The sequence below is a fragment of the Coffea arabica genome, chromosome 11e, assembly GCF_036785885.1.
Source record: "Coffea arabica cultivar ET-39 chromosome 11e, Coffea Arabica ET-39 HiFi, whole genome shotgun sequence".
NCBI lineage: Eukaryota > Viridiplantae > Streptophyta > Magnoliopsida > Gentianales > Rubiaceae > Coffea > Coffea arabica.
The window spans coordinates 16458103-16480767 of record NC_092331.1 but is presented as its reverse complement, the minus strand read 5'-3'; the positions used below and the strand labels follow the sequence as shown (position 1 = coordinate 16480767).

The 22665-nt window shown below is 34.2% G+C and overlaps 1 long non-coding RNA gene and 1 pseudogene across 1 annotated transcript; one reads left to right on the top strand and one right to left on the bottom strand.

Moving 5' to 3' along the window:
* Nucleotides 1–648: 648 nt before the first annotated feature.
* On the top strand, nt 649–4917 carry LOC113718052 (cysteine-rich receptor-like protein kinase 10; annotated as a pseudogene).
* Nucleotides 4918–9429: 4512 nt separating this feature from the next.
* LOC113717928 (uncharacterized) lies at nt 9430–14891 on the bottom strand. Its single transcript, XR_011825686.1, has 3 exons — nt 14607–14891; nt 10239–10297; nt 9430–9592 (listed from the first exon to the last, which is right to left on the bottom strand). It is a non-coding gene; the product is annotated as an uncharacterized lncRNA (long non-coding RNA).
* Nucleotides 14892–22665: the final 7774 nt, after the last annotated feature.

The following is a 22665-nucleotide window of genomic DNA, read 5'->3' as shown; positions in this document are numbered from 1 at the left end:
CTTAGTAGCTTATGTTTTGGGTTGGCCCACAAATGGGCTGGCCCACACCCAATACATATAAGGTTCAAAATATCGTCAATCTCTTCAAATGGAAAGTATACCATCTTGATGAGTTTTGTCCTATGCTTGATTACATATTTTATGGGAGTAAATTGTGGTACCTGATTTTTCTTGGCAAAGAGTTGTGGCTGGAGATTTAGGGTTCTAATTTACTTCATCGGAGGAACTAATAGAGCTTAAAAAAAATAAAAAAAGAAGGTAATTCAATTCAGCACTTCTCTTATGTGATATTGAGATAGGAATCATAGGATCATGAAGTGACATGAATTAGGAGTTTGCTAGATTAAATTGATTATTATCTAAGTAAGAGTATATTATGCATTACAAAAAAAAAGGGAAGAAACACCATTATATTATATATTAACAGATATATATAGACACACGCACTACAGATAAAGATGTGGATACATAGAAACATGAATAGAGGAGGAGTGCCTCCATAATTTATGTTTAACTAGGCATGCACTATTTAGTTGCTACCGTGTATCGTGCAGTTTATGCCTCCTAGTTCAATATCAAAGACCAAAGACTTTTCGTTACTTTCGTGATTCCCCCTTTCACAAATCAAGGAATGTATGTAACACGTCCATGGACCTTTCAGAAGTCTTCCTATGTGACTTGTTCTCTGGCATAGTGCATTTCATACTTCCATCTCAAGTATCAAGCATGCTTGAATGCAAAAATGTACCACTGTCTACTTTTGATCTGCCTGATTCTGATCAAGATGATCTCCAGAAGTATATTATTCTCGTGTTTCCTGCTAATTTGTTTGATTAGCTTCAACATGAGACAGATTTATGCCTTTTAAGTGGTGTGTAAATACTACATATAATCCTAACAGCTCTACTGGCAGTACGTATACAGAGAACCTGAATTTCCTCCTCTCCACTTTATCCTCAAATGCTTCCTTGACCAGCAGGAATGGCTTCTACAACTTCACTGCTAGCCATGACCCCTCTAACATGGTCTATGGCCTGTTTCTTTGTCGAGGTGATGTGAATCCCGATGTTTGTGGACAATGTGTAGCAAATGCCCCTGGGGAGATTCTAAAGACATTCTTGAATCGAAAGACTGCTTTTATTTCGCATGACGAATACTTGTTGCGTTATTCTAAATGAGTCCATGTTCTCAAGAGCCGATTGGGGTATCTCCTTCTTTGCTCGGAATTCACATAATGCCGCTGATCCAAACAAGTTCAACCAGGTCTTAAGAGATATGATGAAAGAGATAGCAAGTCGGGCTGCAAATGATGGCCTTGTTTGGAGTTTTTTGCTAAATTTGTCTGTTACAAGTTTTTTAAAAACTTTAACGACAATAATCTCAAAAAACTTTTCAAAATTTTTAAACTATGCACTTTAAAATATTAAAAAATTTACACATTTCAAAAAATTTTTAAAAAACTTCTACAATAAACTACAGTAAAGTTTTAGACAAATAGTTAAAAAACTCACTTGCCAAATGGGGTTCAAGGGAGAAATTTGCTGTTCAAGAAGCTAATTATTCCCCATCTCAGCGGATATACGCCCTTGGACAGTGTACTCCAGATCTTTCCAGGAATGACTGCGAGAAGTGCCTTAGAAATGCCATTTTTCAAATATCTGGATACTATTCGAATAGTTTGGGCTGTAAAGTTATGTTTTTTAGCTGTAACATTAAGTATGCACTATACAAGTTTTACAGTTCTGTAAGCCCAACACCCAAGCCTGCATCGAATCTTGGTCCTACTCCTCTCCCAATTCCACTAATAGTGAAGGTCACTTCCAGTTCTTACTAAATTGATATGAATTTATCTGAACTCTCAATTGCAATTTTATTTTAGGATTAGTTAGTAATTCAAGTCTTTCACCCTTATAGCTATTGAGCCCACCTGGTAGTCAACAACTACACTCATCGTATTCCCATGTGGATTGTATGGATTTCATTACTTTTTCTCCTTTGATCCGTTATTTTGACAAAATCCAGTATTAGAATTTAAATTGTCTCATTTGATAAAGAATTTAAAGGAATAAATGAACCTGAACATTTCACTTTTTAGATCCTTACCTACATTAAAAGCATATTTTTGAGCTAAAGAACTTTTATCAAAATACTCAGAGGGGGGCCGAATCTCAACAAAAACAATTGTTGCAATCGTTGCCCAGTCTCTATTGCCATTTTGCTATTTATTGTGGGCTTCTACATAGCAAGGAGATCCAGGAAGAAATATGATGCCATTATCGCAACAATCGGTATATTATAAGGACTAAGAAGTGCAGTTGAAGTAAACATATTTATCATTCTTAAAAGGGTCGATTCATTTAATTCACTAAGTTTGTATCATTTTTTTTGTAGGTACAAGTGAAATCTCAATCACAGAATCATTACAATATAACCTCACTGATATTCAAGCTACCACGAACAACTTTGCCATTGGAAACAAAATTGGTGAAGGTGGATTTGGTCCTGTATACAAGGTACATTAAGTTTGAGCCATTTTCAAGTATGCTGAAAATTTATGAATATGATCGTTGTAAATCAAAATTTTGCTTATACTTTGTTAATTTGCAATCAGGGTACACTTCATAATGGACAAGAAATAGCTGTGAAAAGACTATCAAGAAGCTCAGCGCAAGGTACAAAAGAATTTAAAAATGAAATTACCCTGGTTGCTAGGCTTAAACACAGAAACCTGGTCCGACTACTTGGTTTCTGCTTGGAAAGAGAAGAAAGGATACTTATCTATGAATTTATTACCAACAAAAGCCCTGACTACTATCTCTTTGGTAGGCTTCAACTTCAAGTCAAATACTCATGATTTATTTTGGAATTGCCGAGCCGTTTGTGGAAATCAAATTTTGTAGGCAAAGAAACTAACAAGACTTGTCATGTTTGATGTTTGCATAGACCTAGAAAAGCAGCCATTGTCAAATTGGTCAAAAGTATACAAGGTCATAGGAGGAATAGCAAAGGGGCTTCTTTATCTGAATGAAGATTCACGACTTAGGATTATACATTGCGATCTTAAAGCCAGTAACGTATTACTAGATAGAAATATGAATCCAAAGATTGCTGATTTTGGCTTGGCAAGGCTCTTTGAAGTTGATCAAACTGAAGGAAACACAAGTAAAATCGAAGGTACATTGTAAGTTCTGCACCCTTATCTTGTTATGCTACATGTTTATATGATTGTAATATTGCAATAATTCCGCCATCATTAAGCCTCTAATGTTTGATTATGTTCTCCATATCTTTTTGGTCACCATCAACCTTCATATATTGAACAAACGGTTCTAATTTGCAGTGGTTATATGGCTCCTGAGTAGAGGTGTCAAATCAACCCATTTAACTAAATTTATCCATACCCGCCCATGAATAGATGTGTATGGGTATCTTAAATTTTTGTATATGGGTATAAATGGGTTATCCAATAATACTCATTTATTAAATGGGTATTATTGGGTAACCCATCAAATCCAATTAACTCATTTAGAATTCTTTTCCCCTAAATCTCTTCTTTTCCCCCACCCATATTTTTTTTTCAAATTTTTCATTTTGTCATAATGTTAACTACTTTTGTTTCATTATTATTATTATTTGTTGGTTTTATTTTATTATTTTATTTTCTCTTAATTTGTTAACTTGCTCATTTTTCGGTATTATCAATTTATGATAAATTTGAGCCTCTTTTCTTATCTTTCTAAAATGAAATTTTAAATTTATATATGGAAAAAATGTTTGGGGTTCAAAATTTTTGGATTAAATTTTTATATTAACTTTTATAGTACTTAGTTCAAATTTTCATATTCTTATTATTCAATTATTAAATAATATGTAATTTTGTGAAATAGAGTATAAATGAAAAAAAATTGGTAATTAGGCTTATTGAACATTATAAGTAAATATTTAAAACTAATGATGGGTACAAAGAGCGGTATAAATTGATAACTTAGTTTGCAAAAATGAATTTAAATAAATTTACAAAAAATTAAAATAAATGGGTTATAAATGGGTAATTGGGTTATATCCATCTAATTAAATGGGTATAAATGGGTTGACTCACTTATACCCATTACCCATTTTACCCAACCCAAACCCGCCCAAGTCACCCATTTTGACACCTCTACTCCTGAGTAAGCATTGCACGGCTTGTTCTCTGTAAAGTCAGATGTGTTTAGTTTTGGTGTTTTAGCTTTAGAAATTCTAAGTGGCAAGAAGAATAGTCAATTCTACCAAGCTCACTGCGGAGATGACCTTCTAAGTTATGTGAGTGCAAAATAAACATCTCATTTTCTTGGCATTTCTTGGTGTTCTCGTTGGAGAGCTCTTGTATGCATTTTAACGACATAGTCAATTCCACTATCATCACTTGCAATACATGTTGCAGGCTTGGAGACAATGGAGGGATGGAACAACACTAGCATTGATAGATGTTTATTTGGATAGTGTATTATTTGAAATATTATTTGAAATAATTACTGTAACACTTTTTGTGATGTAATGTATATGAGATAAAAAGGTATTTGAGAATATAAAAAGATGGGTTAGAAAATGTATCTATGATACAAGCAAAATATTATTTGGGATAATTTCACTATCCAAACAAACCAGGTCCAGAGCATCCATATTGGCTTGCTATGCGTTCAAGACAAAATTGAACAAAGGCCAACCATGGCTTCAGTAGTTCTTCTGCTCAACAGTTACTCTGTAACGTTGCCTGCACCTAATCCACCTGCATATTTTGGTCAAAGTAGAATACAAAGCTTGCCTAACAATTTACCAGAATTTGATACATCTAGTGGCACCAAGTTTCTACCAAGCTCCTCGATGAACGTAGTTTCGATTCTGAATTATATCCCAGATAAACAAAAGCAGACTTAAAGACATTTCTAATCATGTCAACTTGGAGCATGCGTAAAACTTGTCTAGATTTTGTATGTTCATATTTGAATTTATTGTTTTGTACCATAAACTGTAACATGTCTTTAACTCTCTATCTGTCCCGCGGTTGTGTTGATTGAAGGTGTCCTGCCTTGACCATTGTGGTCTATTTTGTAAACCGTGTGGAATGTGGACTACATTCCGGCACATCATTCTACTTAGGGTGGGCAAAATTATTCACTAATCCAAAAACTCGCCATATTCGATTCAATCCGATTTGAAAATTAGGATACTCGATATGTATTATTTAATCGGGTCAAAAGAGGGTCCGGTACCCGTTAAGATGTAGGGCGGGTTAGGGTTACATAATTAAAAACCTGTGGATATCCAACCTGCCTCACATATATATATATATACACACAAACACATACATACATATATTTACTTATTTTTATATACGTATTATAAAATAATATTTTTGAAGCTAAATAATCAATTTCATTGAACAAATTGCATTACAAATATAAGAGATTATAGTTTATTTATAAGATTCATTTGTAAATGTCATGATATTATGTTTTATAGAAAAGAGTTTAATTAATATGAAACATATATTTAAAAGAATGAGCTACTTATTTCAAAGTTTTATTAATTTTGAATTCTTTTAATTTTTTCCTTTATTTTGTATCCTCTTTGCATGCTTGTTTGAAAAAAATATTTATTAAATCTCAGATGAATGTGTAAAATACAAAATTTAATTAGTATAAAAAATTTAAATAATAAGTAAAGTGAGATAAGTATCTGTTGACCCGACCTTATCTCAATAGATACTCGCTGAAAAATTTTCTTATATTTTCAAATCTGTTGAAATTTTTCAGATCTATTGTTTCTGTTAAATGATAGATCTATTATTTTCTATGACAGTGTTATAAATCAAATTGTGCTAAACAATTTTCACGATCAATTGACGAAATTTGCTTTTTATAAAAAACCATTATTAAATATTGAAACAATGGGAAAAGAAAAAAGTAAAAAAATCTGTCCATTGCATATCCGTCCCCAAATTGCCCCCAATTACAGATTGTATATTTGCCCCCCCCCAAATGTCCACCCTTAAACAAATGAAGAATAAACTAATGAAAGAATGCCACCTTGCTCAAGCTGTCCATAGGGTACTTATTGGTAAAGGTAGTGTAAGGATTTTATATAGTTGTTATATAAATCAAGGAGTTCAGAAAATATTCCTACAACGATTCAACTTCAAATTTTATTACTAATATAAGCTTCTAACCTTGACCTTATCCCCTAACAACGAGCAACCTTCTCCATGCTTTTACAATGAAATTCTCGTTACCACCATTATTAACATAGGAGCTTCCGGACTCCCGAGCATCCATCCAAAATAAAAGCATAAGAATCCTTTCCTTAGCCCAACATGTTGTTGTCCCAATATATAGCCACACGCACAATGAGTTTCTGTTCAATGCAGTATAACAAAATCAAACAAAACTCCAGAAAGAGTTAATCGAATGAACAAGTGAAGGAGAGTTCTGTGCAAATATACTAATAATTCCAATTTTGCTAAATTTGAAGTGAGTTTTTCTTTTTTCTTTTTTACTTTTAATAGGAAAGAAGCACCAGAAAGAGAAAATTACCGCAACTGGAATGGATATGAACAATCAAAATATAGATCTTACTCTCATTTTTGGTGATAATTCTAGTTTCTTTGGATTTTTAGTGAGTTTTTCTTTATTTTTTTTTCTTTTTCTAACAAGAAGGAAAGCACTATAAAGGGAAAATTACCGCAATTGAAACGGAAATGAATAGTCAAATTTTAGATTTTGCTCTCATATTTGGAAATATCATTAGGTTCATATTAAGTATTCAAGACTTTTTCGAGTGAAAAGAGTTACAGTAGAGTGACAAATAAAGGCAGAGTAGAGTAGAGTATTATAATAAAAAAGGGAAAGATGGATTTAGAGTAGAGTATTATAGTCATGTAGGGAATTTTTAGACTATATAAATGGCTAATGAAAGGGTTTACCCTTTTTCTCATTTCCGTTTGAATTTAATCGAATAGTTAACAGAAAAGGCTATTGTTAGGAAATTGACTTAATTTCTTTTAGACGCTTTCTTGTTTTGTATAGAAGTAATTAGTTTCCTAATTGATTTAGTTACTTGAAATAGTAGTCAAGAAATTTCTTATTTGTATGAGTTTAGGAATAGGAGTTATTTCCTATTCTGAACTAGTTTAAAAATTAGCATTGGTTTCCTGTTGCTAGTTGGATTTTGACCATATAATGTTCCTTATAAACAGGTGGATTGGCATATTATACAAAAGGACACAAGAGGTGACATGTACCTTTATACATGGGTGGTGAGAGAGAGCTCTTGGGAGATGAGAAACGGTGTACAAGGGTTGGATTTGGGTTCAAGTTGTATTCTTGTATAGGGTTTTCCTCTCATAATAAAGAACGGGTTTCTCTCCGTAGACGTAGACTCAATGGTGGAGGCGAACCACATTAAATATTGTATGTCATTTATCTTTCATGCTTGTAGTTTATTTATCATTAAATTATTGTGCACTTGATATCTCAATAGTTGTTTGTTCCGCACTTGGATCCTAACAAATGGTATCGAGCTTGCTTGCGAGGTTGGGTTGCTTACAAGCACTTGGATCCCAACAAACTGAATGATTGGATCAAAAGTTTGGTTATTCAAGGTTGGATCCTGATTAACTATTGAGATTAAGTGGATTGGTGGTTGTTACTAATTGAACAATTTACTGAGTGGTATTCTTGTTTCAATAGTTTGGCAAAAAGTATTGAAGGTGAAGGATGGAAAGCTGAAAAGTATGGAGACACTTGACGTTGAATCTAGGCAGGTGATTCAAGGGTCAAGAAAAAAGTGGAGTCTAATGTTGATTTTGGACATAAATCGATGGAGACTTTTTCACACCTCCAACGGTTGATACTTCATCCTAGTGGCTTTTAGATTTCAATTATGTTTTTAGATGGTGTGGCATATGTCCCAAAGAAACAAAGAGATCTAATTTTCATGTGTCAGAAGATTCTGACAATTACGAGTTTTTCATTTTAGGTGAAGTTTTGAAAATCACACGTGGCGAAATAGTCTTGAGGATGGAAAGAAGTATAGTGATTTTACCACTTAGTTGCCTCAATATTAGGGTTAGAGCTTACAGAAGGGAATCCCGCATTGCAAGTGGTGGTGTAAAAAATTTTACAAAGAGAGATGGTGAATTAAGGCACATTCTCACTAGTCAACTAGAAGTTGGAATCAGGGTAACTACACATATTCATTTGCCGATTAAATCAATTTGGCATCAAGACTGTATTGATTCGAGTGCATAGTTCAGTATCATATTATTTGGTAGTTGAAGGCAATTGATTACTAAAAGATATTTGATTTGTTAGGAAATTGGCTTAATTTCTTTTAGATAGATTTTTTATTTTGTGTAGAAGAAATTAGTTTCCTAATTGGTTTAGTTACTTGAAGTAGTAGTCAAGGAATTTCCTATTTGTATGAGTTTAGAAAGAGGAGTTATTTCCTATTCTGAACTAGTTTAGGAATTAACATCGGTTTCCTATTATTTTTTAGGTTTTGCCCATATAATGTTCCCTATAAATAGGTGGGTTGGCATACTACACAAGAGACACACAAGAGCACAACAAGAGGTAACATATAACCTTATACATGGGTGGTCATAGAGAGTTCTTGGAAGATGAGAGATGGTAAACAAGGGTTAGGTTTGGATTTAAGTTATATTTTTGTATAGGATTTTGCTCTCATAATAAAGAACGAGTTTCTTTCCGTGGACGTAGACTCAATGATAGAGTCGAACTACGTTAAATATTGTGTGTCGTTTATCTTTTATTCTTGTGACTTATTTATCATTAAATTGTAGTGCAATTGATATCTTAATAGTTGTTTGTTCTGCTGTTAGATCCTAACAGCTGTATGGGAATAAAGTACGAAATCAAATGATATTAGGAATATTTTTTGTAAAGGGAGTTATTTAGGCAAATAACTCTAAATTAAGTCTCTTGGCTTTTGAAAACCTAGTCAATATCATCATCTACATCCTACCTATTAAAAGCGCCCAATGCTGAGGAACGATAGAAGTCTCGTCCCTCCTGAGTGTTCTGCTGATTCTTTGGTGATTTTGTGCAGCCTTAGGAGCAATTTTGGTAGGAGATTTCCTTTGTTGCCTGCTTCTTTCTTTTGTTTTTTCCCCCTCTCCCATTTAGTGTTTCAACTTGGTGTTGCATGTGTGTTCTTAATGCCCCCAAGTCACAGTTTACTTTTGTGACGACCCCACCTTCTCCTAGGGCCTACCCTAGAAGTTAGCGGATCGCCTGCCTGACTCTCGCCAGGACTCACTCACTTACATTAACTTCAGAGATATCATTATCATTGAACAACTGAACATTCACTCTTAAGTACCACTCCAATCAGCATGAAACATAGATTTGTCCACTAAAAGAAACAAAATACACGTTCTAAACATCCATTCTTAATATTACATCAACTCAAAACAGAAGATTCAACCATCTTAAAATACAAAAGAAAACGTGACTCCAATATATACACATAGTGATGGAATTTCCCAAAACAACTTTCCAATTCCATCTAATCACTTTTCAATCTCCAACTCCTGTAAGGAAAACAAAGCTAAAAGGGTGAGCTTACGCCCGTGAGGTTTCCATGCAAGCAACAATCAATAAGCACTTAAATCAGTACAATTAAGCGAGTAGTGCACATTTCACTGTACAATCACTTTCATTAAGCAATTGAGGAAGCACATCACCAAACAATCACTTTTAAAAGGATACGGTACTCGCACTAGAGCCACTTCAATGCACTACACACTCCACCGAACTCCTCCTTATAACCTCCAAAATAATAAACACTTCCCTCACTTGGATGGCCATATCAATATCAGTAATCTGCTACTCCGTGGTAATATTCGAGTATATCAAAACACTTACCCAAAACTACCGTCCTACCTGACCAAGCCCTTTGCTGGCTCGAATAGTCCGTTGAATAGAGGGTTTTGGGGCCCAGTTAAGCCAGTGTGATAAGGTACACACATGGTTTACAGTTCTGCACACTTACAATATCACTTGATCAATTATCAACCTTCAACCTCAACTAAGTTAAGTGCGATAAAGTACACCTTCGACTTAGAAGGGGAGGGACAATTGAAAACACTTCACAATGAATCACTTAGCAATATTTCATAATAAGCACATTTGCCATATAATTGCACTTAGGTACACATAAACTCGAAAAACACTCACCAAAGATTCAAATGACTACTCTCGAGTCTCGAGTTGGTTTCCTGGTTCACGGCTACTTCCTGGTACAAGTTAATAATTCTAAAGTGAATATTCATTTTATATACAACCATTCATCTAACATAATTTAAGGTTTAAGTAACTAAAACCCAAGTTCCTAAGCTTATAAAACGAATCACCAAAATCTAGCCACCTTCCTTACGTTTGTCTTCAAGATTATTAAGTTTGGTAGCTTTAAAACAAGGTTAATGTACATATACACCAAGTTTTAATATCATATAAAACACTTGAGCTAAGATTAACTCATTTCCAATCTAATCTGCAAGGATTAAGACAAGCAAACGCTTCATTTCTTCCGTCTAGGCTAAAACAGATTCTAGTTTGACCTTAAAGTACAAATATAATATATTCAATATTCATTTATCATTTTATTTTGAAACTTATTGACTTTATTGTTTTAATCAAGAATTATACCTGTTTTCCCAAGTTAATAAGTTATAAGATATTTATTTTAGAATCAAATCATTTTCCATTCAAGATTCTAAGATTATGGTTTAGGAGTACTTCATTGGTCCCCTTTTTAATAAATTAAACTCTAGGTTATTTGTAAGTTAAATTTTATTCCACTACACCAGTCCCTCAAATTTTATAATCTTTAAAATATTTGTGAAGACAATATTAAGTAATTAGAAGCTAATTTAGGTACATAATTATCATGAAAGCTACTCGTGGAGCTGTATATAGCCATTAAATCTCAGGATAACCATAGCTATCATCTATGAAAGCTTACAAAGTTGGAAATTAGAGGAAATGCTGGTTCAAAGTTGGTTCCTCACGGCCATTATCAAAGCAAAGTGCATCTGGGAACAAAAGGAAAGCAACAAGAAAGGCAGCTTTGCCACCCTCTGATGTTTAGATCACAACTGGAGCTACGCTTATCGGATTGAGGCGAATTTTATAGCGTTTCGAAGCTAAGACATAGACCTACATTTCTTCTGAAGACATTGACATCCAGTTATCGCGTTTTCAAGGCAAAAAATGGACGGTCAGAAGCGCAATCTGTTTCATTTTCTCGGTCAGCAACCAAAACTAGTAACGTTACTTCAAGCTTTCGACGAAAACTCTATTCTTTCACTTGCTTAAAGGTCTAAATATTTAAAGTACATTCAGTCCAGCATATACCAAGGCAAATAGCATCTAGTTTCAACAAATTATTCAACCCAAAAGCTACGCACAACAATCTGTCATCGACTAATTACAATTTGCAGCAGTATAGCAGTTTAACATGCGGTGTTTTCTAGGGTTTTCATAATGATTTTTTTAAAAAAAATAATATTTGTGATCAAAAAATAAGATGATGGTGATAGAAAAAATAAAGTTTTAGAATGAAGGAAAGTTTAGGAGAAGGAAGCACGTATCTGTGGTCCCTTAGAAAATTAAGCGATTGAGATGGATTTCAACAAAATCCTCAGTTCTTCCCTCTATAACAAGATTGTTTATCTGCCACCGTCAAGTGATCATTCTGCACAGGTCTTGGAAGCTTCCAACGATTAGGTGCAGAAATTTTGGTAAAGTTTTTCCTTTTATCTCATTAATCTTCTTGGTTGGGTTTTTGTTGTATTTTGAACATCTGGAGCTTGGAGCACTAGATTTAGTTAATTTGCTGAAAAAAATTTTGCTGCTACTTTCTTTAGAACTAATGCACACTAATAAAGGTTTATTATAATCCACCAGTTGTTTGATAATTTGCCTCTTTCAAACTAAGTTCAAGGGAATTATGTCCTTTGAGAACTAGCATCTTTGTTTGGTCCCAGACATGGCAGCCCTCCAGCCACCTGCTGGGGGGCAAGTTCCGCATTCTCCAATCTTTCTTCGGAAGTCGTTTGCTGATCTATTCTCAGATAAATCTTCCACACCGTCACTTTCTGTCCAGGCCACTCCATCCATGCACAAGGGTGAACCTGCCACTCCTTAGACAAATTGGCGGCTCCTTACAGATTTGCGCTAGTGGGCAGGTTCTCCAGGGGGCGGCCAAAACTGGAGGACATTAGAACTTTTCTTCTCAAGCTGGATTTGCGCGAGGCAGTCACGGTTGGGCTGCTCGACCCACAACATGTGTTGTTACGTTTTCATAATGAAGCTGATTTTCATAGATGTTGGTCTCGAGGGATCTGGTATGTCCATGGATCCCCTATGCGAGTCTTCAAATGGTCGCCTGCTTTCCATGTTGATCGAGAACCATCAGTAGTTCCGATGTGGTTTCAACTACCTAAACTTCCATTACATTTGTTCCACAAGGAGGCACTGTTTCAAGTTGTGGGAGTGCTCAGCATTCCATTGCTGATTGATGCAGCGACTGTGGCCGTTTCTAGACCAAGTGCTGCAAGGGTTTGTGTTGAAGTTGACTTATTGAAACCACGACCTTCGAGAATCTGGATTGGAAATGGTGCGCACGAAGGCTTTTGGCAGGAGCTTGTACCAGAGAACATCCCTAGATACTGGTCTCATTGCTATCGCCAGGGACACATGGTGGATGAATGCCATGTACTGAATCCGTCATTGCGGACAAAGAAGACAGGAGGAGAAATGCAAGAACCTGGGCATCCTCCTCGAGTGGGTTTTGGCTCCAAACAATGGGTTGAGGTTCAAGACAAGGAGGCGGCACAAAATCTGATGGCGGAGGGTGGCACGCCCGTGCAGCCGGTTGTTACCGTGGATCACGCACGGAGCATAGGAAAGGAAGCTGCTGATCTGGGCAATATCCCGGAACCTGCTGCTGTGGAAACGCTGGCAGAGGATGAGGCGCTGCTTCCTCCACCTAATTCATCTGTGGCTGTGGTGCCGGACGATGGAGCAAATGCTGGATTGCAGATTTCGACTTCGAATCCACTTGAGGAGGGAAAATTCACTGATCCGGGGTCTGACGATGACCATTCCATTCATCTAGCTAATGGCACATTCACAGAGGCTGCATCGAAAGATAAGGCGATGGAGGCTAGCGACTATTCACAGAAAGTTAATGGAATTACGTCTACTGTGGTAAATGGTTCATTCTCGAAGATAGACCAAGTTCATGACCCACGTGATATAGTGTCAAGTGGAGACCCAACCCTTGTGGGTACAAGTACAAGTACAAGAACAGAAACGAAATCCTCTTTGCCTCAAAATCCAGTGCCACAATTTAAAGATGTGTTCGAAGAGATTAAATAGGAGAAATTACATGGTACGGTTCCCCGACCACATCAAATGCTTTTTATTCGTTCAAGAACAACATGCAATGACGACAAAAATGAAGAGGAAGAAAATGATTCACAACGCCAAAAAGACAAAGATCAAGACCAGAACCTAGTTCAAGAGCAATTTACCCAAGTGATTTCAAAGAAATCAAGAAAACAGCTTTCAAAAAAAGGTAAAACAACGCAAACACGTCAAGATGTTAAACCAAATTCCCATGCTCACTCGCAGTCACACAAATGTGGGGCACCCTCATGTGGATGATTTCTTTTGATTGATCTGTTATGTCTTTAGAATTCCTTCATATGTGCGTTTTATTTTTTTTCATCATTACATGTTTCTTTTCCTTTAACAAAGGTCAGGTTTGGGCCCCCTCTAAATCGCTGTATTTTTTTTCGGTTATAAATAAATTAAGGGATGGCATCCCTATTAAAAAAAAAACATGTGGTGTTTTCTCATAATTTTCTTTTTAGTTTCATGCTCCAACTAGACATGCAGGGAATGATCATTCAACTACAGACCATCTTAAGCAAAACATAGAAATTTATAGCCAAAAATCCAAGAGAAAATCTGAACCAAGATTTATATCCTCTCTCGGCTATAAAGCTGGTTCGTACCAGCAAGTAATGCCTAAAGACGAGTTTCTTCTACTAGATCCCTCCATTTTATGCTCAAACCTCTCATGCATGAAGAAATCAGGATGTTATACAACATATTACAGATTAACACAGAATTTTAGAGTCATTATTCACCAAAGACAGCTGAAACTTTTCCATTCCCCCCTCCCACTCGGATGAAGCTGGAAAAATTCCAGCAAGGATCTTCCATCGGTCCTCCCAATTTCCAACTTTTCCCAAATTTCTTCAACTAAACTTCTTATAATACCAGAGATAACCATATTACATGCTTTTCTTATATAATATTTTCCATTTTTACACTGCTAATGAGCTGAAATTCATGTAATTAACTCCCGGTTGCTACAACTTCAGTCAAATAATCATTTTAATCTCAAACCAGAATTTTTCTTCAATCGAAGCTCATTTCCTCTGCTAAAACTTATCTTGCAGCTTGTGTGTGTGTGTATATATATATATTCATTTATACTCATTGAATAAGTATTGATCACAGAGAATTTACCTATTTCCTTTAAGAGTTAAAAATTGCAGACTGACCAGATTTTCCCAGCTTTGTTTCCTCAAGGTCTGCACCAGCTATCCCTCCTATTTTCCTTGCCTTTCTCTTCTTGATTATGATTAGCAGATGATGAAGCTAACCAAATTTTCTCTCCCTCACTCTTAGTTCCACTCCCTTGATTCCGTTTTTGGAAAGAAAGAAAGAAAGCTGCCTTGTGTTTCTTTCCTCTCGGTCACCGCCCAACTAGCAATTTCTTTTTCTTTGTTTCCTCTCGGTTGTCTTCCAGAAGATGGCTTCCTTAGGTTGCATAGTAGTTTAACCAAGATTCAGGGTTAGTTAGGTCATTAGTATTAACTTATTTGCTCACTAAGGAGCTGCGGTTTTATTATTTCATGCATTGACTCCAAACTTCATTTGTTCTAATTTATATACCCTTACAAAATTCTCGTACATTAATCTAGGAGATTTTCATACATTCGGTTTTAAAGGAAAATCAACTAGACATATAATTTATTCAACTGTATAATTTATGCTATGTGTCTAGTAATATATGCAAATGACACAATTTACAATATACATACCATGTGTTTATTTGATTCATAAAAATTTTTCTTCACCAATATAGGATATTTCTAATTCTTGATTTCATAGAAATTCAATTAGACATTTAATTTAACCACTTATTCATTATATGTAATATTTCCAATATCAAGGTAAATAAAATAAAATAAATGCAAAGCACACACCTGATTTCCTCGAGTGCTCACATCTTTGGTTTTGCAATGATCTAAGCCTAATTTTAAAAAAAAACGCATGATGAGCCACAATTTGTTCCTGTTTTGCCATGGTCTGAGCCTAATAAAAAAAGTGCCTGCTTTTGGACAGATACTATCTTTTGTAGTCATTAGGAAAATATAAATTTAGATTAACATTTTAGTATGATTTATGCTCCAAATTTCATCAACATTCCACACCAAAAAATCTACTCCAAATTTTGTCCACACTCCTGGCCAAAAAAAATTAATAATAAAGGGTCCCTTGAGTGGCCACTTATATAACACTTTTTGCACAAATTCAGAAAAAAAAATAGTATAATTTCGTTCCAAATTCAATTGAATATTTTAATACCAATTTTGTTCAAAATTCTTCTAAATTACTGGAAAAGAAAAAGAGGTATGGTGAACTTTGTCTATGTTCCTGACCAAAAATAAATAAATAAAGGGTCCCTTTAGTATCCACTTATAGATAACACTTTTTGCAGGAATTCATTGCTACTATTTTTATGCATCAATTAATTACTTGAGTGAAAAAAGTAAATTTTAGTATAATTTTGTCCCAACTTCAATTGAAAATTTTAATACCAATTTTGTTCAAAATTTTTCTAAATTGCTAAAAAAGAAAATGAAGTATGGTGAGCTTTAATTATTGCATACTTTTTAAATAGTCAAAATGTAATAATAGCAATGGATGATTAAACAAACAACATATAAAGTCTACGTAAAGTATAATGGTGAGCTTTAATTAATTGTGTACGCTTTACATAGCCAAAAAATAATAATAGCTATAGATGATTAAACAAACAATATATAAAGTAAAATTTATTATTTCCTTCTTGTTTCTTGGAGCTTTTCCCCTCCTTAAATGACATTTTCCTAACTATTACTTTGTATTAATAAACATACCGTAACAAAAAAATTCCAGGATAAATTTTGCTTCAAAATTTTATATAGTAGTGAAAGATGGTTGCTATTAATGAACATAATCTAATAATCTAACAAAAAAATCAGGATACATTTTGCTCCAAATTCCTCTATATTAGCCAAAAAAAAATAAAAAATAGAAGCTTCCTTGATTGGAAACTTGTTTAATGCTCTTTGGATACAACAACTATAACTATTTCTATGCACCATTTATTTATTTCTTCGTTGCTAAAAAAATATTTATGCTAATATTTTTTGTGTTAAATGCGCTGAGCTCCAATTGTTTCAATGACTTTTAGATAATAGAAAATTAATGTTTAACAGCTGGAAATCACTACACATAGAGAATGCAAGGCTGAATTTAATTTTTCCTGCTTGCTTCTTTGAAAAGCTTTTTGCTTGATAAATTATGTCCTAATTACTCCCTCCGTTTTATTTTGATAGTCTTTTTTTCACATAGTTTTGGAAAATCTAGTTAACTTGGTTAAAAGATTAAATCCAGTCTACTACTTTCTTAAAATACTGTTAAACTAATATCAAAAGTATCACTAATCATTATACCTTTACATTAATTACAATAACAATACTATAAAAATTGTACCATTCAAACCATGAATCTAAGCAATTAATAAATAAAGTAGGTTATACTCATTGATAATAAAGTACATTAATAAAGATATTTTAGAGAAATTACAATTTAATTATATTTTTCAATTGAAAAGTAGACTATAATTTAGGATGGATGAAAAAAAATAGACTATCAAAGTCGAACGAATGGATTACATTGTATTGATATTAATAAATGAATGCTATAATAAAAGATTCCATGAATTTTGTTCCAAATTTATAAATTTTATTCCACATATTTTCTATTTATATTAGATAAAAAAATAAAAGATATCTTGATTAGACACTTATTCAATACTTTCTAGACAAATCTACTATTATTGTTTCTGTACATTATTTGTTTATTACTTAATTTTAATAGTATAGTAATACTGATATCTTTTCTATTGGATGTGGTGAACTCCAATTGAATAAACATGATGTGATTAGAAAAACCATCCCATAGATTTTACTCCAAATTTCTCTAACTTTCAAATTTTTTCCTTTTTCCCTTGAATTTAGTTAAATAATTTACTGTTAATTATGCTTCAAATACCTCTCAATTCGTCACAAAAACATTAAATCATTTATAATTAAATATATTGAATTCTATTTGAATGCAAAGCACATGATTAAAAAAATTATTTTACATATTTTGCATTTTTATTGCATATTTTTCTACATTTTTAGAATTTTTCCTTCTCTTATTTAAATTTAGTGAAATATTTTACTACCAATTCTACTCCAAATACCTTGTATTTAGATTTCTCTGCATTCCAAATTTTTTCCTTTTTTATTTATGAAATAATTAAAAACATCCCTTTATTTTTAATGTTCTTTACACACATTCATCACTGCTATTTTTATCCATTATTCATCTATTTCTTCATTTCAATAGCATAGCAATAATAGTATCCTTTTTATTCTTTATCATCATTTTTTATTTGTCAATTATTTTTCATTTTTTCCCTCTGTTTGATTTCTCTTCAGTGTGCTTTTTTCCTCAGTAATTTCTATTAACAAGCATACTATAGCGGACAATTGCTTAATAAATATTTTTTATTAATATATATTATTAAACTTTATTACTAGCCAACTAATAGCATCACTTAACATTTTTCCTATTACCATAAAACACATGCCCAAAAAGAAAGACACCATCACCAAATCATGGCAACTCTGCGCAAAGAGCAAGGCAAGCCACTTATTAAGTAATAAAAGAGCCAAGAGTTTCATCGTTTTGCACATGACTTTTGTCGTGCTCTCGTGACTCTCCTTCTCGCTTGTTTAGGGCATTGCGCAGATTTAAGTTATTAAATCTCTTCTACCCCTAAGTTAGACTCAAGCCCTAATTCAGAGATTTAGAGGCCGCCTCTTATCTTCTCTTCATTTTCTTCTATTTCTCTTAATTTTTTACTTTGTATGCATTCCTCTAATCCTCTCTGTTAGTGACATAGGATTAGATACAAACATCTCTTCCTCAAACTTTCTCTTCACTCCTTTTCTCTTCATCGCTCTCTTCTGTTATTGGTCGTATTTTGCATTTTCCAACCTTTGAAACTTTGTCTCCTACTTTTGCTGCTTTTCTTTTCCTGTTCCTTTCCAAACGAAATATTATGTAGCATTTGGGTCTTTCGAAGATTTTTGGAGGGGTTCAAACAGGTTTCCTTTTTTGTATTTTTTAATTTTTTTGTTCATTTGCTTTCTGCTGGCCTAATATAATTCTTTTCTCTTCTCTTCCTGTTTCTCTCCCACCGAAATATTAGGTTGGATTTGAGTGTTTTAAAGGTATATAGAATCACTGATTTTTTCTTAAACTTTTTTGTTTGTTTGCTTTCAGTTGGTCTAATATAATTCTTTACTCTTCTCTTTTTGTTTCTCTTCAGGTGAAATATTAGGTAGCATTTGGGTGTTTTAAAGATCTATAGAAGCACTGAATTGGGTTCGAATTGGCTTTTCTGAGGGATCAGAAGTTTTTAAGTATTATTTCAATTTTCATAATGTTTTCCTCTTCTCTTTCTATTTCTATGCATGGGAAATATTAGGCAACATTTGGGTGTACCATTTTTATCATTTTACAGTTTTTGTTTTTATGGTTTCTTTATTTTTTTGTGATGCTTAGTTTTGGTGTTTCGAAATATCTGAAAAGTCAAGGTATGAAGAACTAGTGATTTAGTAGTTTTTTTCCACTTTGCTTGGTTGTATTTTTTTTCCTTTTCTCCCTTTTCCTTTTCTACATTAGTGAAAAGGGATTTTTTTGCAATTTTTTAGGAGATTTTTTGAAGAGTTGGTGGTGTAGTGTTTTTTTCACCCCACTTTGCTTGATTTTGTTCTTTTTGCTACTTTGCTTAGTGATAATTTAGCCCATTTTCCATGCTCTCCTATTTTGTCTTTTAGCCTTTTGTCACTTGTATCATCCGTTTGTTTTTTTTTTATTTTTTTTATTTTCTTGATTTGTTGATAGTTTACTTAAGAATTTTTCCCTTTCGTACGATTCTCTGAAAGGGGAGCACTGGGAGTGTTTTTGCTATTTTTAGGAGATTTTTGAAGAGTTGGTGGTGTAGTGGTTTTTTTCACCCCACTTTGCTTGATTGTGCCTTTTTGCTACTTTGTGTGATAGCCCCACCTCCCCCTAAGGTGAACCAAAGGTTTCGGCGGACCGCCTGCCCAGATCTCGCCGGGACTCAGTCGTTCACTTCCGTCCTCAAACAAAACCAGAATAAAACCACATGAATAAATAGAACGACGATCCAAAACTTAAAGAAAAACTTATACACATTACTATCTCAAAAGGGAGTTCAACCATTGAATATACAAAGGTTCTCAATTCTTCATATCCCATGCCAAGCGCTAGGCTGAGAACCATTACAAAAGAAATAAAAGAACTAGATCAAGCTAGTCTACACCGAGCTCTCGTCCTTGCTCGCCTTCCCCTGTTAAGGAAAACAAAACTAAAGGGATGAGCTAAAAGCTCAGTGAGGTTCCGAACATATAATCAAGCAATAGGTTCAATGCATTAACCATAAACAATCAATAACTCAAGAAACATTACAAAGGAAAGCGATAAGAACACATTCATTAAAAGGATACGTGCTCACAAGGAGCCATTCATTCATTCGTTCATTCATTCTCCTTTCATTCCCTTATTCCTCCAATCATTTGAAAATGTATTTTTGGTAAGTAAAACCCTCGTTCATTCATTTGTTCATTCATTTCATTCACCCCCTTCCCGGACGTTGGCCAGGCTCCACTAGACTTCAAGGTAATACTCGAGTATACCAAACATTCACCCAGGTCACCAAATCACCCGACCGAGTCCGCTTCTGGCTCGAGTCGATCGGTAACAAGGGGCAAGGCCCAGTTTAGCCGAAAGGCTTACATTCATGCACAAATAACGTTCCAATCGTTCAATTAGTGAAAATGTCACAATCATTTAGGTCGAGTGCGATAAAGTACACACTCGCCTAGAAAACTCGTTTTGGAAATCATTGAAAGCACTTAACACATTATCAAACCATAACACAAGCCATGAAGTCAAGGAAAATATAGCAAACAAGGAACACTCACCTATTTACGCAAAACAACGTGCAAAATATCCTTCCGGATATTACCCTCAGTCACCGAGAAAACCTAAGATTCAATGAGAAAGAATATTACAAAGCAAGTAAGTGAAATCGAAGAAACCCGACAAATGATGAGTAGAACGTATAAAATGACTTTAAAGTGAAATGAGGGCATTTGGACCTGTGGGCGGAAATAACTAGGGTTTCACAACCCAACCGTAAAACTAAACTTAAAAGGGTTATAAAATTTCCAACGGAAAACACTCGGACCAAAGACAACTCAAAATTCAACTAGATAAGCTAAAGAAATATTTTGTCTCAATCGTTTATGTGACCCAAAATCACTATCTATTCGAGTAGATATTATATGACAAATGTCTTGATAAAAATCAAGTGAAAAGGAGGACATTTAAATCTTACTTGAAAGGAGTTCACTTGTGACCGAGAAAACCCTAACTCATACCTTTTTATTTTGGGACAGAGTAAATAAACATTTGGAGTTCCAAACTGAAGCGGTACCATGTTTTAAAAGGGTAAAACGATCATGGTATTTCCCAAACGAATATATACAAGTTCAAATAAAAACTTAGCCCTCGAACACCTTTTTAAAGAACCAATGACATTTTCAATGAAATACATCCAACTCGGCACAAAACACGTTTCCAAAATCACTTTAACTCATACATATTACAAGAAAATAAACGGACGGTATTTCCCCTTAAATTCTACATTTTCACCTTACAATCCAAAAACCCATTCTCATAACAATTCAACCACAATTAAACATACAACTCATAAATAATAAAACACATCCAATTAGGCCACAAAACCCTTCAATCAAAGCTAACTAGAAGCTTAGGAGCCAACTATAAGTAAACCCCCAAATTGAAACCCTAGAATCGGAAATTATCCCACAAGCGGAAATTTTCCGCAATCAACCGCAATTAACGTATAAAGGTCCCATTTAACACCATTTTAAACCAATAATCCAAGTCCAATCCATGACTATCATATAAAATCAGAAAAATCCCCAATAAATCGGAAATTGGACCAACTTCACTTAAAACCATGAAATCATCCACAATATAGCATATGCAACCACCACTTAGCACTAATATACTATTATCAAAACAACAAAGAAACTTGCTTAGGAACTCACCTTATAACTCAAGAAAGGTGATGACTTAGAGCTTCACTCCCAAAAACAACTCCACAATCACCTTCACCCCTCCTTAGCTAGCACTTGTACGGAGTAGTTTGAAAATCTATCGGTTAAAACTCAAGATTTAAGTAGAAATTGAAGTTGGAAAAATGGAGAGTTTTTCTTTCTTTCTCTCAAAGCCACGGCTGGACAAGGGAGCAAATGAAGATATTTTGGTGCCAAAACTGTATAAAAAGAGAAGGAAACAGGCGGTCAAAGTTGGTGGCCGCCTGTGCCACTTCACAATCCGGCCGGATTCCTGGCCGGATTCAGGCCAGAGGCGAAACTATTTTTTTTCAAAAATCTCAAGCAATCCGGCCAAGATCTAGCCGGATTTGGCCCTCCAGTTTTTTCACAAAATTTTTCCTCTTTTCCCGAATTCGATTGCCGTGCCCAACCATACTTCCAACACATGCACATATATACATATCTCACACACAAATACACATAACAACAAGGCTTCCTTTGTTTAAAACGATTAGTTAACAAATTTTCACTTACGAGAGAAAATGAGAATAAACAATAGGCTAAGAAAATATAAAAATTCTAGGGTTCTCACACTTTACTTAGTGATAATTTAGCCCATTTTCCATGCTCTCCTGTTTTGCCTTTTAGCCTTTTGTCACTTGTATCTTCTTTTTTTCCTTGGTTTGCTGATAATTTACTTAAGAATTTTTCCCTTTCCTACGATTCTCTGATAGGGGAGCAATGGGAATGTAAGACCATAAAAGTCAGAGATCTACTAGCAAGCATTATAATACTCACCACCTTGAGAACCAATTGGCAATTTCGACAAAAAACAAGTTATTTATCTCTGTACTCAAATCCCATTTCCAAATCACGATCACATTTGTTGAGGATCCAATCTTCATGCAGAGTTGTATGAGAACTACAAATTTCTATATTTGTTGATAATTGGATTTGTTGCATTTTGCAATTTTTGCCTTTGTTTTCTTCTTTTTTATTATTCATACTTATATAATTTATGCTTG